This window comes from Periplaneta americana, chromosome 7 (assembly GCF_040183065.1).
Source record: "Periplaneta americana isolate PAMFEO1 chromosome 7, P.americana_PAMFEO1_priV1, whole genome shotgun sequence".
NCBI lineage: Eukaryota > Metazoa > Arthropoda > Insecta > Blattodea > Blattidae > Periplaneta > Periplaneta americana.
The window spans coordinates 133,197,208-133,210,908 of NC_091123.1; the positions used below are offsets into that span (position 1 = coordinate 133,197,208).

General features: G+C 37.6%; 1 long non-coding RNA gene across 3 annotated transcripts in view; it reads left to right on the forward strand.

Moving 5' to 3' along the window:
• LOC138703457 (uncharacterized) overlaps positions 1 to 13,701 on the forward strand; it is a 249,520-nt gene that overhangs the window by 211,013 nt on the left and 24,806 nt on the right. The gene's annotated exons all lie outside the window — the stretch shown is intronic.

Sequence of the window (13,701 nt, forward strand, 5' to 3'; positions counted from 1 at the left end):
AGCAAGTGATGTGCACCTGAAGATTGTGATACATTTAACAAAGTGTAAAAACAGGTTATGAGTTAGGCCTTTCTTTTGTACTTGGATAAGAAACTAATTAGTTGTCTTTATACCACTGAATTGAGAATGATTTACTGTATAACCATGAAAATTTCTATACCACTTTGCACACTAAAAGCGTAGAAGTATTGAATTAAACTTCTTTTCACTGAAATTCTTTAATTGTACAATATCACTACCCACTTTCCTTAACGTAGAATTGTTTCCTTAATTTTTAATGTATCTAACCTCTCCTTGGTTACTTTTAGGCAAGGCTCTGCTTGCCGTCGCCGCTCGCTCCCTACGCTGCTTCAGACTTACACAACATACGTATTCAATCCTTGCGCGCGCCCAACAGTCAAACGTAATCCCATTGGATGGAGAAGATCCCCAACCTCGCCTGTTTATCTCTCTCTAGCTCGTTCATAATATTTGCATCGTAGGATGTAATATTATAGATTTCAACATTTTTCAGAATGCTCTTTCGAATAGAGTATTAATTGTTTGGAAGTTTTCTTAACACGTGATGTTTTCTTGTTAGCTATCCCCTCTTCTAACCCACTCTTACCTTGTCACATTCCTCGGCCTCACGTCAATTACTTATTCTCTCAGCCTACATAACCTAACTTTTAACATGCAATATTTACGGAAATGTACGCTGGCAGAGGGTAAAAAAAGAATGCAACACAATTCCCACGATCAGACGTTACCACTAATATGTGCAAAATATCGTAAATCCACAAACACACCTCCTATCAACTACACCGCACACTGATATCTAGTTATAATGATATAAAGTTAGTTTAATGTGGAATGTAGATAATGGAAAAAAGAAAAGGCTAAAACGGAAAGAGACGAGATACGAGGATAAAATAGAATTACATGGACACTTATAAATAAGGGACTATTCCTTAAAAAGCTGGACGTCAGACAAACCTGGTATTCTCTGCAATTTTGTAAGTGTAACTAAACAAGAATTACAGAATAAATAGCTCTGTAGTTTCTGAAACATTCGGTGCTAATGCATGGTTATGATTCTGTAATATTTCATTTTACCTATCTCCGACTTTTGTCTCATTTATTTAAAATTGTCATTTGGACGCTATGTCTGTTTATATGTGTGCTCAACCTGAAAATTCATAGCAAAGTAAAGGACAGTGATTTCAGTAAACAATATTAAATTTAAAGCGTTCTCTCTCTTTTGAATTGTTGACTTTTCTCGGAACACAATCAGTTCGTCCGCCATCGCACAGAACAAACATCACATCATCCAAACGTGAAAAATAACAATCTTATTTACATGGAACAAAGAGGATGCTAGAAAATAAATAAATATAAACTCAGATGAAATGTTTACTTTTGTTTGTTCAACACAACTACGAGTATTTGGAAAGGAAGACGCACGATAGAAATCAGAATAGCTACTTCAAAGACTTGAAAAATACGTCCGCTCAAATTTAATTCTGTTAAAGCTGGCTAGTTATGATTAATGAAATAAACGTACTTTCTTTATCTCCCATTCTCTCAGTCATAGGATATTGCATTGTACAGAGTGAATCAAAAGTCTGGAACCATATAAATATCTTCCATACGCTTGATTTTCGATTACTATAGGTGTTACCAATATTTGTAAGATTAAACGCTCTACCAGTGACACAATCGATTCTAGCCCTCAGCTATCTCAAAAACCGCCATTTTAGATGCAACTTCGAAACTTTAAATGGAAAGGGGGTCATGTATGTACTCAAAATCATGTGAGATTTTCTGAAAAATTCAATGGTGCAATCCTTTTTTTACATATCTCTAATCGTTTTCAAGTTATTTAAAGATAACTGTAATAATGACACAAACATTAGTTACTGCATCTACAGAATTTTGTTACATGGTACAGTACTAAGGAAGCTTTGGAAAAGGTATTTTTATGCAATTCTGGTAATTAACTTTTCCTGCTTTACTGTTTGGTTCACCTTTGACAGTTTTAATGCATTGTTGTGATTATTTGAAGCTTCCCTATGACAAAATTTCTTGATTTTCGTGATGGCATTATGGAAAGAGGGAAGAATTGATATCATTCTTCATTCTGATAGGTTAAGCCACAGAAATGTTGCAGCAGACTGGACGAACAGTTCTCTGGACTTTGGAATGATTGGCGTGGACCAGTAAAATGGCCGACCAGTCGGCTGAGGCGCTTGCTTGCTGATCCGGAGTTGCACTCGGCCGTGTGTTCGATTCCCGCTTGGATTGATTACCTGGTTAGTTTTTTTTCCGAGGTTTCCCCAACCGTAAGCGAAAAGCCAGATTCTAGCTATCACCAATCCCTTCGACGCTAAATAACATATTAGTTGATATAGCGTCGTTATTCAACCAACTAAAAGTGATTGCATACAGTTGTGATATGTGATTCACCGCTTATCACATCGCCTGTAAACCGGTAAATGATACCTCTCCTTCTGCCAACACAAAGAGTAGTCAGAATATCGTGGCGACTTAATGGGGGCACTCCGTGTCTTGACTTGGCCATAACTCGGTCGGCGTGTCGATACACACACAGAGGCAAGTGGCGGATTTAACATTTGTGTGCCCCTAGGCACAATGTATAACACGTGACCTCTCTTTAAATATACGTTTTAATACCTACGTATATAGTTTTAAAATGTAAGTATCGCGGATCTTTTAGGCCCCTGAAATTTTAAATGTTAAGGAAAGAAGCGAGTCACTATCCACCTTGTATGTTGTCTCCCAAGCAGCTGCAGCTCCCAACTGATACCCGCCAGCCAATCGCTGTGACAGTAGAAGTACACTCAAAACTCGTGTAAAACTCGTGCCAATAAGTCACGAACACTAAGGCCCGATTGTATAAACCATTTAATCTTAGATCAGAGGTTAAATTGATCCTTGTTTCAGCTGAACTTGGAATTTTGTGTTGTATAAAGTCTAATCTGAGATTAATTTGTCTCAAACTAAAGTCAACTTTGACTGAACAAATTTCTCCGATTAAGTTAGATGATCCAAGTTCAGTTATTTCTTTTCTGTTTGAAATATACGAGTGACAGATTGTGCAAATAAAATATCCATTATTATTAATATTAATAGATATGATAGGTACATTTATATATATTTCTTTCAATTTCTTGCCTTAATACACAAACAATCTTATACGGTATTTTATAAGGCTCTATCATGTTCAGCAGTATCAAATAACATAACCTATAATTATATTATGTTTATAACAACCATTAATTATTAATGGATATGAGTCGACCTGGTTGGCGAGTTGGTATAGCGCTGGCCTTCTATGCCCAAGGTTGCGGGTTCGATCCCGGGCCAGGTCGATGGCATTTAAGTGTGCTTAAATGCGACAGGCTCATGTCAGTAGATTTACTGGCATGTAAAAGAACTCCTGCGGGACAAAATTCCGGCACATCCGGCGACGCTGATATAACCTCTGCAGTTGCGAGCGTCGTTAAATAAAACATAACATTTAACATTTGATGGATATGATAGGTGCTTTCATAAATTTTCAATTAACTGTATTACTAAACGAAAATTGTCGTTTTATAAAGCTTTATTATGTTTAGCAGTATCAAACACCATAACAATATGATAACTCGGAGAACAGTCAACCTTCTTCTTATTGTCCGCCATTATTTACATTGCACAAAAAACCAGTGTCTCCAACAGAATGTACGGAAAGTCGCCAAAAAGTAGTTGTAAAGTCGCTAAATTTCTCATTATCAACAAAGAAAGATTAAATTTTGTCACTATGGGGTGCTAAAAAGGTCACTAAATCCCTATTTAAGCAATATAAAAGTTAAAAGAAATTGTTGTTGAAAAAGAGTTAAAGTCGCTGGATTGGCAACACTGAACAAACCTGTCCGCGCATCACGTATTTCACCTGTTTATGCGATGTTGCCAAATCCTTTTCACGTGAACTTAGATTGCATTTGAACCAAGGTAATTTGATAGCAGAAAAGTTTTATACAATAGAAGAAGTGTCTCAACTCGGTTCACTTTTCGATCTTCGATCAAAGTTGATCTTTAGTCAGGGAGTTTTATACAATTGGGCCTAAATCTAATAAAACGTTACAGACTGTGCATTTATTGTGTATGTATCTAATACCTACCCACTTCACTTGCGTGATTCGGGTTCCGCATACTGCGGATAGATGGTAGGACTGTGACCCATTTTCAAGTTGCACACCACTTCGACGGGGTACATTATGCATTATGTGTATCTGTGAAGAGTTATGTCGTGTACTAGAGTGAGTGTATGTGTAAATGTTCGTTTAAGTGTAGTGTAGGGAATGGGTGAGGGTGATGAAGGTGAGGAAGGGAGAAGGGGAAACCCGGTGCCGGCACGTAGCCTACTCCTGTCGAATAGCATCAAGGGGGCTGCCAGGTTTAACGTCCTCATCCGACGGACGAATCATTATCAACAGTGACATATACCTTTTCTTCATAGTGTAATAATAATAATAATAATAATAATAATAATAATAATAATAATAATAATAATAATAATAATAATAACCCGTGGCGCTACAGCCCGTGAAGGGCCTAGACCGACCAGCCGGCTGCTGGCCTGACGCCCACATGCCGAAGCAGAGCTGGACGATCATCCAACCAGAATGGAGGTATCGTGTGGTTAGCACGATGATCCCCCCCAGCCGTTATAGCTGGTATTCTCAACCGGATTTCGCTACCTATCGTAGCTCCCCAAATGCATCACGATGCTGGGTGGGCACCGGTACCATACACTGGCCGAAATTTCATGAGAAAATTTCTTCCCCCGTGAGGATTCGAACCAGCGCGCATTCCGTAACGCGAGTCCTAGACCGCGACGCCACGGCTTCTTCATAGTGTATTTATTGTTATTGTTAGAACTTTTTTTTCCACTACACTATCACTACTGCTTTCATTATAATTTGTTATTATTATGATCTCCATTCTATCCTCTTATCATTGTGACTTCTATGTATATACCGGTAGTTATCTTCCCCGTAGATGATGGATCGGCCTTTCTCTCTAAACTTTATGACTGATAGAGATGATATTCTTTGCCTCTCGATTAGTACACTTCTATTTTCCCCGTCTTCTTACACTTGAATTCTAACTCTCCTCCCAAATCAAGATTGATGATTTCACGTAGAATGGGTAATAATTTCGAAATTGTACGAGAAATTTTGTGCAAAAGATAGAACTCGCGAATCGTTCGTTGTATCACGCATTTCACAAAGTCATCAATATTAGTAGCGGTGTTTTGCCATCTACCGTTTTTTTCCTGATGCACTCACTGATATTCATTCATCTCCATGTTATTTCTCTTCACCTTGTTTCCCTCTGCTATTCTCTGTATCTTATTTTTGACTACTCCGCTCATTTCTTCATAAAATTGTATAAACTGAGAACGATCTCGTGTTCATCCCCTGCTATATTTTAGTTTAAAAAGTATCGGCGGCATCTCGCCTACAGGTCAATTTCTTCTAAGCAACTGAGCATAATTCTGTTCAGTGTCGTTACTCCTTCCCAGTCTACCCCAGCCCATTCCTTGGCCCATCCCTGCAGAGGACCACCACCATAAAGGCTCGCTTGCTAACTTTTTCTTTCCTCACAAGTGCCAAAAAGATCTGCGACACTTATAACCAGAAATATGCTATAAGTTGTTCATAAAATGACACAAGACATACCGTACATATTTGAAACTGAAAACTTTAAAACGAAAATAAAAGAAAAAATTCACAATTTACAGACGTTTGCGTCTGGCTATGACGGTAGCAAACTCAGTGATTATTTCTTCATAGTTGAGACGATCCTCAGCCAGGAGGCCGACTTAGATGTGAAGAATAGACAAGGCGTTCAGTCTCTTCTCAGACAAAGTAGAACGCAGGTATGATTTCAGACTGAGCCGAAAACGAGCGTTTTGTTGAACAATTTGTAAGTGCCGCAAACAAAAATGTTCGAAGAGCAATATCAACATGGACTGTAACCGCTCTTTTCGTAGAAGTTTACTCAGTTCGACTGGTGTATCACTAATTCCATAAGACTTCAGAAATGCCGCGAAGTGTAGGCCTACACATTTGATTGGGCAGGTTGATTCTAAATGAGTTTCATATGAAGCTTGGAGTTTGCTGCGCGTTCAGAAATAACGTCTGGTGAACATGCTTTGGTAGTATGTTGTAATAGTTGGCAATATTGAAAGGCGGCCATATTAGTTTCTTAGCAAAGAACCTTACGTGAACTCGACTATAGCTGGTGCGATTGCATCAATATCTATGGTCCACCTATGCGCAGTGTGCTAGACTTTTCAAATAATCTTAGTAATCATTTTGCTACGCTGATCGATGTTTTCTTACCAGAGCGACACAATGAAGAACCAAAAGTCACATCGTATTTTACCCCCAGTCCTCAGTCGCTGTTATAACGAACAACATACTTATGGTTTTTAAGGAACCCGAAGGTTCATTGCCGTCCTCACATAAGTCCGCCATTGGTCCCTATCCTGAGCAAGATGAATTCAGTCTCTACCATAATATCCCACCTCCCTCAAATCTATTTTAACATTATCCTCCCACCTATGTCTCGGCCTCCCCAAAGGTCTTTTTCCCTCCAGCCTCCCAACTAATACTCTATATGCATTTATGGATTCCCCCATGCGTGCTACATGCCCTGCCCATCTCAAACGTCTGGATTTAATGTTCCTAATTATGTCAGGTGAAGAATACAATGCGTGCAGTTCTGTGTTGTGTAACTTTCTCCAATCTCCTGTAACTTCATCCCTCCTAGCCCCAAATATTTTCCTAAGCATCTTAGTCTCAAACACCCTTAACCTCTGTTCCTCTCTCAATGTGTGAGTCCAAGTTTCACAACCATACAGAAGAACCGGTAATATAATTGTTTTATAAATTCTAACTTTCAGCTTTTTTTGAGAGCAGACTGAATGATAAAAGCTTCTCAACGGAATAATAACACGCATTTTCCATATTTATTCTGCGTTTAATTTCCTCCCGAGTGTCATTTATATTTGTTACTGTTGCTCCAAGGTATTTGAATTTTTCCACCTCTTCGAAGGATAAATCTCCAATTTTTATATTTCCATTTCGTACAATATTCTGGTCACAAGGCAAAATCCAATACTTTGTCTTTTCGGGATTTACTTCCAAACCCATCTCTTTACTCTTGCTTCAAGCAAAATTCCCGCGTTTTCCCTAATAGTTTGTGAATTTTCTCCTAACATATTCACGTCATCGGCATAAAAAATGATCTGATGTAACCCATTCAATTCCAAACCCTCTCTGTTATCCTGGACTTTCCTAATGGCATATTCTAGAGATAATGAACAACAACTATAAATAACTAATCATGACAACAAAGAGTGGCTTCCTCACATTTTAATTAACAGTAACATTATTTCTTACAAACATGGGGACTTCCATACCAAATTACTTGAATCGTGAATCAAACTCTAACATTGCAGATTATAGAAATCGTGGTGATCATATCTTGTAGGCCCTACAATCGATATAGAAAGAAAAATGAAATGCAGTGGTCATTGTGCTGTTTTTGCATACAAAGGATATCGCGAACGACCAAGAGCTCATTGTTGCAACCAACATAACGGGATAATTAAATATTATTTTCTCTCGGAACATGCGTGTGTTCGGGACAGATAATATCCGACCGCTGTGCACAGAGAGGGGACGAAAGTACTTAAAAAGTAGCCTATGTTTGTTGTTGTGCAAGTGAGTAAACTGATAATTCAGCAATGTACGTACATGTACAATATACGGAAAAAAGTTACGATACTGGTTCCTATGCATTATCGGACAAATATTATTTTTTGCAATTTCTGAATTTGTAACCACACGGGATTTTCTCCACTCATCTATCTACTGTATGCCTGCCTGAGAGAGAGCATTGTGATATTTGAATAAAGAATATCACCAAAATGACACTTTCTAACAAATACTAATTCCATTGTAAATGCATACAATAGCCTTTCCTAATAGGGTTCCAGAAGAAGTCTCCTTATCAGTTCTGGTAATAACAATGTCAAAAGTACAGTATAATGTAATTAACAGGAAAATAAATTAAATAAGTTAAGTTTTCTCAGAACCTCAAGAGTTACTCTATGAACACATCCTCGTGCTCCAAACTTAAGACTAATAACTAGAGCCCAGTGTTTGGTCACACCAAATAAATACCTTACTACAATAATACCGGGCAGCTGTATACTATACTTGTTTTTTTGAAAGATGGGACATGACAGGAGCGTTGCGATCGGAAAAATAACTGAATGTTACATAGCGTGGTAGGCCTGTTGCTATGGTAACAACAGTTGAGTTGCCAAATTTACCGTTCCCACGTGGCGAGTGCTAATAGCTCTCTTGTCAACATTTATTGTGCACACAATGTTAGCATTGGTACGTTTCGTGTTTGATTCTCTGTCGATTTTTGTATTGTTGTCAATTGCTAGGTTCCATTAGCTGGAAGCATGGTGGTCCATATTGGCAACATAGCACTGTAGTTCCAAGCTCGGCTGCTTAACTGTCATGTCCCATCTTTCAAAAAAACTTGTTATAGCAGCATTTACGTGAGTGGGAAATGTCGCGGAGCTGACATCTAGCTGAGAGGTGTGGTATTAGGACCACAATACAAACATTAACATAGCGGGAATCGGACTATTGTTTAAAATGTGAAGTACTGATACTTTAAATTATGATTTATCAATTTATTTAGCTCAATCTCTAACTTTGTACAGTTCCGCAGGCGAGTATTTTGCAAGCGAATAATCTCACAGTGGCGTAGCGTCAATGTAAGCTAAAAAGCTTAGCTTCCCCAGTTAATAATAATTTCATAATAAACCTGCAGTTTATGGAGAAAATTATTTATTAATTTTAATAGAATTTATATTTACGCGTTAAATATTGTGATGCGGCAGCCCAGGATGATTTGTAATGCAGCAGTAAACAAGAAGCCTGCACACACCAGCTTCCAAGCAGACTGGTTTCTTCTGTGTAATCCACCCCGCAGATTTTCCATCCCTTTCTAACTAAACTACCCTAGTCGCAAGGCTCGCAAGAAGGTAAATTTAACATTTAAAATAAATAGTTTCCGAGTTACCCCTTTTCGTCGGTTGTGTTCAGTTGAAGTGTTAGTGTGAATTGTGGCTGATATAATAAATAATGAGCGAAATAACAGTTCCTGACACTAATTTGCTTGATTTTTTTTTTAGGACAATTGTATTATCAAGACTGACTTACGAACAAAAGTGTGATTTAAAAAACAAATGACCGACTCCCTTGCTGTCAATGAAGGACACAACCAAAAGACAGACGCATACTTGTAATGATACTAATATTGTGATTTCTCTAAGTATGACAGGGAGTGAGCTAATGTTATACGTATGCGTGTCTATTTGTTAAGAGATATGTGTAAACCGTGAAATCATATTTTACAATGTATCATTTGAGGTCATGCTTTATTGGTGTTACTTACGATGTTCCAACCAATCTTCGACTGCTGACTTGAAATTGACTACTATTTATTTGAAGACTGTATTTTTGTAATACGTTTTCTCATATTGCATGAAAGACAACTTGAGTTAGCTTCCCCTGCTCAAAATTTCATGCTACGTCACTGTAATCTCAAATTGTAATGTATATGGAACTACTTCTGGTTTTACTGAAAATTGTAATAGTATGCGTGTTTGTAACAAAAAATCTTGCTACCCAGCACTGAACACTGTTCTGGTCTCGTGTATAAACTGATGCGCGCGAATTATAGGCTACCTCATCTCAGTACAATCCGTGGTGGAAGGGATAAAGTAGGGGAGTGTCACTGAGTGACACAAAATGGCATCTCTGGTCTAATAAAGAATCCCATAACCTCAAACTTTCGCAAAACATACCGGCACCTCGAAAACAACGTTCGCGTTAAAAGAAAGCAAAAGTGGAGACTAGCAAAACAGAAGAAAAGGGCATCCCAAGATGAATAAAAAAATCAAGCACAAGAGAGCTGCGGTGCACGTAAGCTCTGTGGACTCTGTGGGTGTAGAACAGTGAGACATGTCTACAGCGACTTAAACAGTGAATCATCCAGGTACTATTAGCCTATATGAATACTATGTACTCTGTAAACCGTTCATTCTCTCTTTCAATAAACGAAACGAATCCAAAATATTTCTTTCGCCAATTTTTCCTAGAACCGACCTCGCTGACAAACGTAGTTCTACGTCCATAAACTCTCCAGTCACTGTTGTTTCTTTCTTAAGTAAAATTAATGTTGTAAATAAAATTTATTTTTCTGAAGAGAAAAACTGTAGGAGCTCCGAATACAGAAAAGACAAAGCAATCAACTAAACAAACAAGAAATCAATCAATATTGCATCAAGAGTGGGACAAAAGTGGTCAACAATTTGCCATTACTTCAGTGAAAGTAGTAGAAGAAAATGTGAATTGTAAATACTGAAGCAATCAAAGGAGACAAGAAAATAAGGGGCAGTCAGTGATATTAATGGATACCAACGGGTGTCGTAATTTTAGATGGCACTACTCACAACATACAACGTTTCTAAGAGGCTTTCAGGGTTTAATCACTACTTTATAGGTATTCACTGTGTGCTGTGAAAAAGAACTTTGCAGTAGAAAGGTGAAAGCAACACATTCCACCAAACTTGGTTGTAGAATAATTAAATGGGTGACTCGTCAAGTTACTTATATGCAAAATACAGAATAAAAATAATAATAATATTTTATTTAATATCCAAATTTATTAAACCCTACTGGTAGAGTGGAAGAGAAGGCTTTATGAGCTACTGCCAGGTAAAATAAAGCTATTACTACTGCTACTACTACTTTACCATGAGATACCGGTATATGTGTGAGGGTTATAATTACATACATATATTTCGTTACAAATATACAAAACTTACTTACGAATACATATTATTTATAACAAACAGACATTACATGCAAGTACATAAACACAGTAACATAGCCTATAGGTATGACATAAAAGCACATGTATTACATAAAAATGACATAGGCCTTACATACTGTTCCACATCACATATATAACAGATTGTTTATCCCTATGTTAAAATCAGTAGCACTTTGAAGAGAACAACCGCCAGGATCGCCATCTGTCTGCCGTAAACGAACATGAGTGCAGTCGCAAATGCAATTCAAATGGGTGTTTTTGTATTTTATAACATTAATAGAAAAAAAAAGTTCAAACAAGTTTGGGGGAGGGCAGTGCCCTCCCATAACTCCGCCTATGTGACGTAATCTCGAGACTGGATTCTGTTCTTCCCCGATTAAGCACGTGCAAGTGAATAATTCTCACCTGAAGCGGAAGTGAAGCATTTGTATTGAATTCTTTCGAGATATAAATTTTTGTTGTAAAATGTTAAAAGAGAATGAGGAAAAGTACTAAAATGTGGTATTTACGGAGAAAATATCGAAAATATTTATTCACATAACGTTTTTTGTAAAATATTTTTGTATGTGAAATAAAATTTGGAATTTGCGTTTATCGGACCTCCAGACTTTGTTTTAGGAATGTACGAATTACGAAAGAAAAAAAAAACACTTTTTACATACAAATCCAGGTCGATGGTTCCAAGTTTCATTTCACTAGTCCAAGCAAAGTAAATCCATGCAACAGAAAAAAAAGTATTAATTTCCTTAGAGAATTTTTTATTTTATTGGGTTATTTTACGACGCTGTATCAACATCTAGGTTATTTGGCGTCTGAATGATATGAAGGTGATAATGCCGGTGAAATGAGTCCGGGGTCCAGCACCGAAAGTTACCCATCATTTGCTCGTATTTGGTTGAGGGAAAACCCCGGAAAAAACCTCAACCAGGTTCCTTAGAGAAATATGTCAAGATCACACCCCTGTTAAAGGCAGATAATTACTGAAAGATGCTCTTGAGTGCACCAGCAGTAAATAGAATTGTAGGCCTACTGTTTACATTATCTCTATTGTCATTTATTTCATCATAAAAGCAAAACTTGCCTTATCCACAATAGCTGTCGGTGACCGAAATCCTCGGTGAGACAAGATGCAACTAATTTAAGTGCCTCCGATTGGAAATGTTTATTCATGGTATTAATTATTATTATTACTATTATTATTATTATTATTATTATTATTATTATTATTATTATTATTATTATTATTATTATATTATTAATATAATTATTACTGTCACTCACCAAATAAAATGTTATGCTGTGAGTTTGTTTCAGTGATTGTGTGATTGTGATGAAGCAACCCATATTATGCTCAGCTGAAGTAAATTTGAAATTCCACTGGAAATATTTTTCAGATCGCTGAAGCTCTCAGTAGACACACTGTTCTTCCTTTCTTTCTTTCCTTTTTATTTTTTTCCTTTGATAGCAACAAACAAGGTTTATTTTTATTTAAGATTGTTTTGCACCACATTACTACTTAACCAATTCTGTATTCACTCAAATCTGGTACGACCTCAGATATAACATGACCAACTTCAGGTGTTCTGTATGGAAACATATAAAGATATCAATATAATGCAAACTAATATTGAAAATGTTACAGAATGAAAAAATATTGTAACGTTTTTTTAGTAACAACAATGTAATTTATTCGCCACAACAATAATTCCTTTCTACAATTCACCTTAAACGCTCTCGTCAACAATAGGATTTTCACTCAACACAGTATTCGTTATAGCACTTCACTGACGGCAATGACAATTTACTTGGACTATTACGAACAACAATGAACTGTTAATCTTAACTAATATTTACAAAGCACTATTTACAAATCAGAACTATCAGTTCTCAGTTCACAGTTCTTCTAGCTCAGTCACTCGAGTTTACAGTATCTCGAACCACAGACCTTCAGAGACAGTTCACTGTACTCGAACTCAGGTCCCTCCAACTGCGGTCCACTGCACTCGAACTCAGGCCTTCGGATGCTGACACAGTTGCGGACGCACACTCGAGTCGAACTCCGGTACACAAGATGGCTTGCTTGCTCTGGCTTACTCACTGACTGAATAACTGAAAACTGCCTCGCGTTCACTTGCGCGCGTAATTTATACTCACACCACAGTTTCTGGAAAGTACGACTTCTCGAATTATCTGGCTATCTCCACTTCGACGGACTTCTGGAAGAGTCGGGAGGGTCTGTCCCCCCTTCACTCCGTTCGCAGCAGTTGCGCTCGCACTCTCCCTCGCCGCGTAGGCCCCTCTCTTCTCTCCGCCGCGCGCCGTCCCTCCGTGCTCCGTGAAGCCCGTATCGGCTCACGCGCGATCTGCTCTCTTGCGGGGCGCTGGTCGTGAGTTCGAATCTCACGTCGCTGTCACAATATATTTCAAGCTATTCTCAAGTTTTCATGTTTCTTTTGGCTCATCTTCTCAACTGAAACTAGATTCTTCTTGAGGATGATAATTCTGCCACAAAATATCATTCTCTCCGCTATCCATGTTATTAGAAACACAGCACCTTCTGAAGCTTCATTCATTCATTCATTCATTCATTCATTCATTCATTCATTCTACAACAAAACTTCATTTTTATGGAGATCTGAAGAAAAGAAAACGCATAAGTGAGAAAAATGTACGATTAAAATGATATTTAATAATATCTGAAATATTATTTTGAAGACCATATAG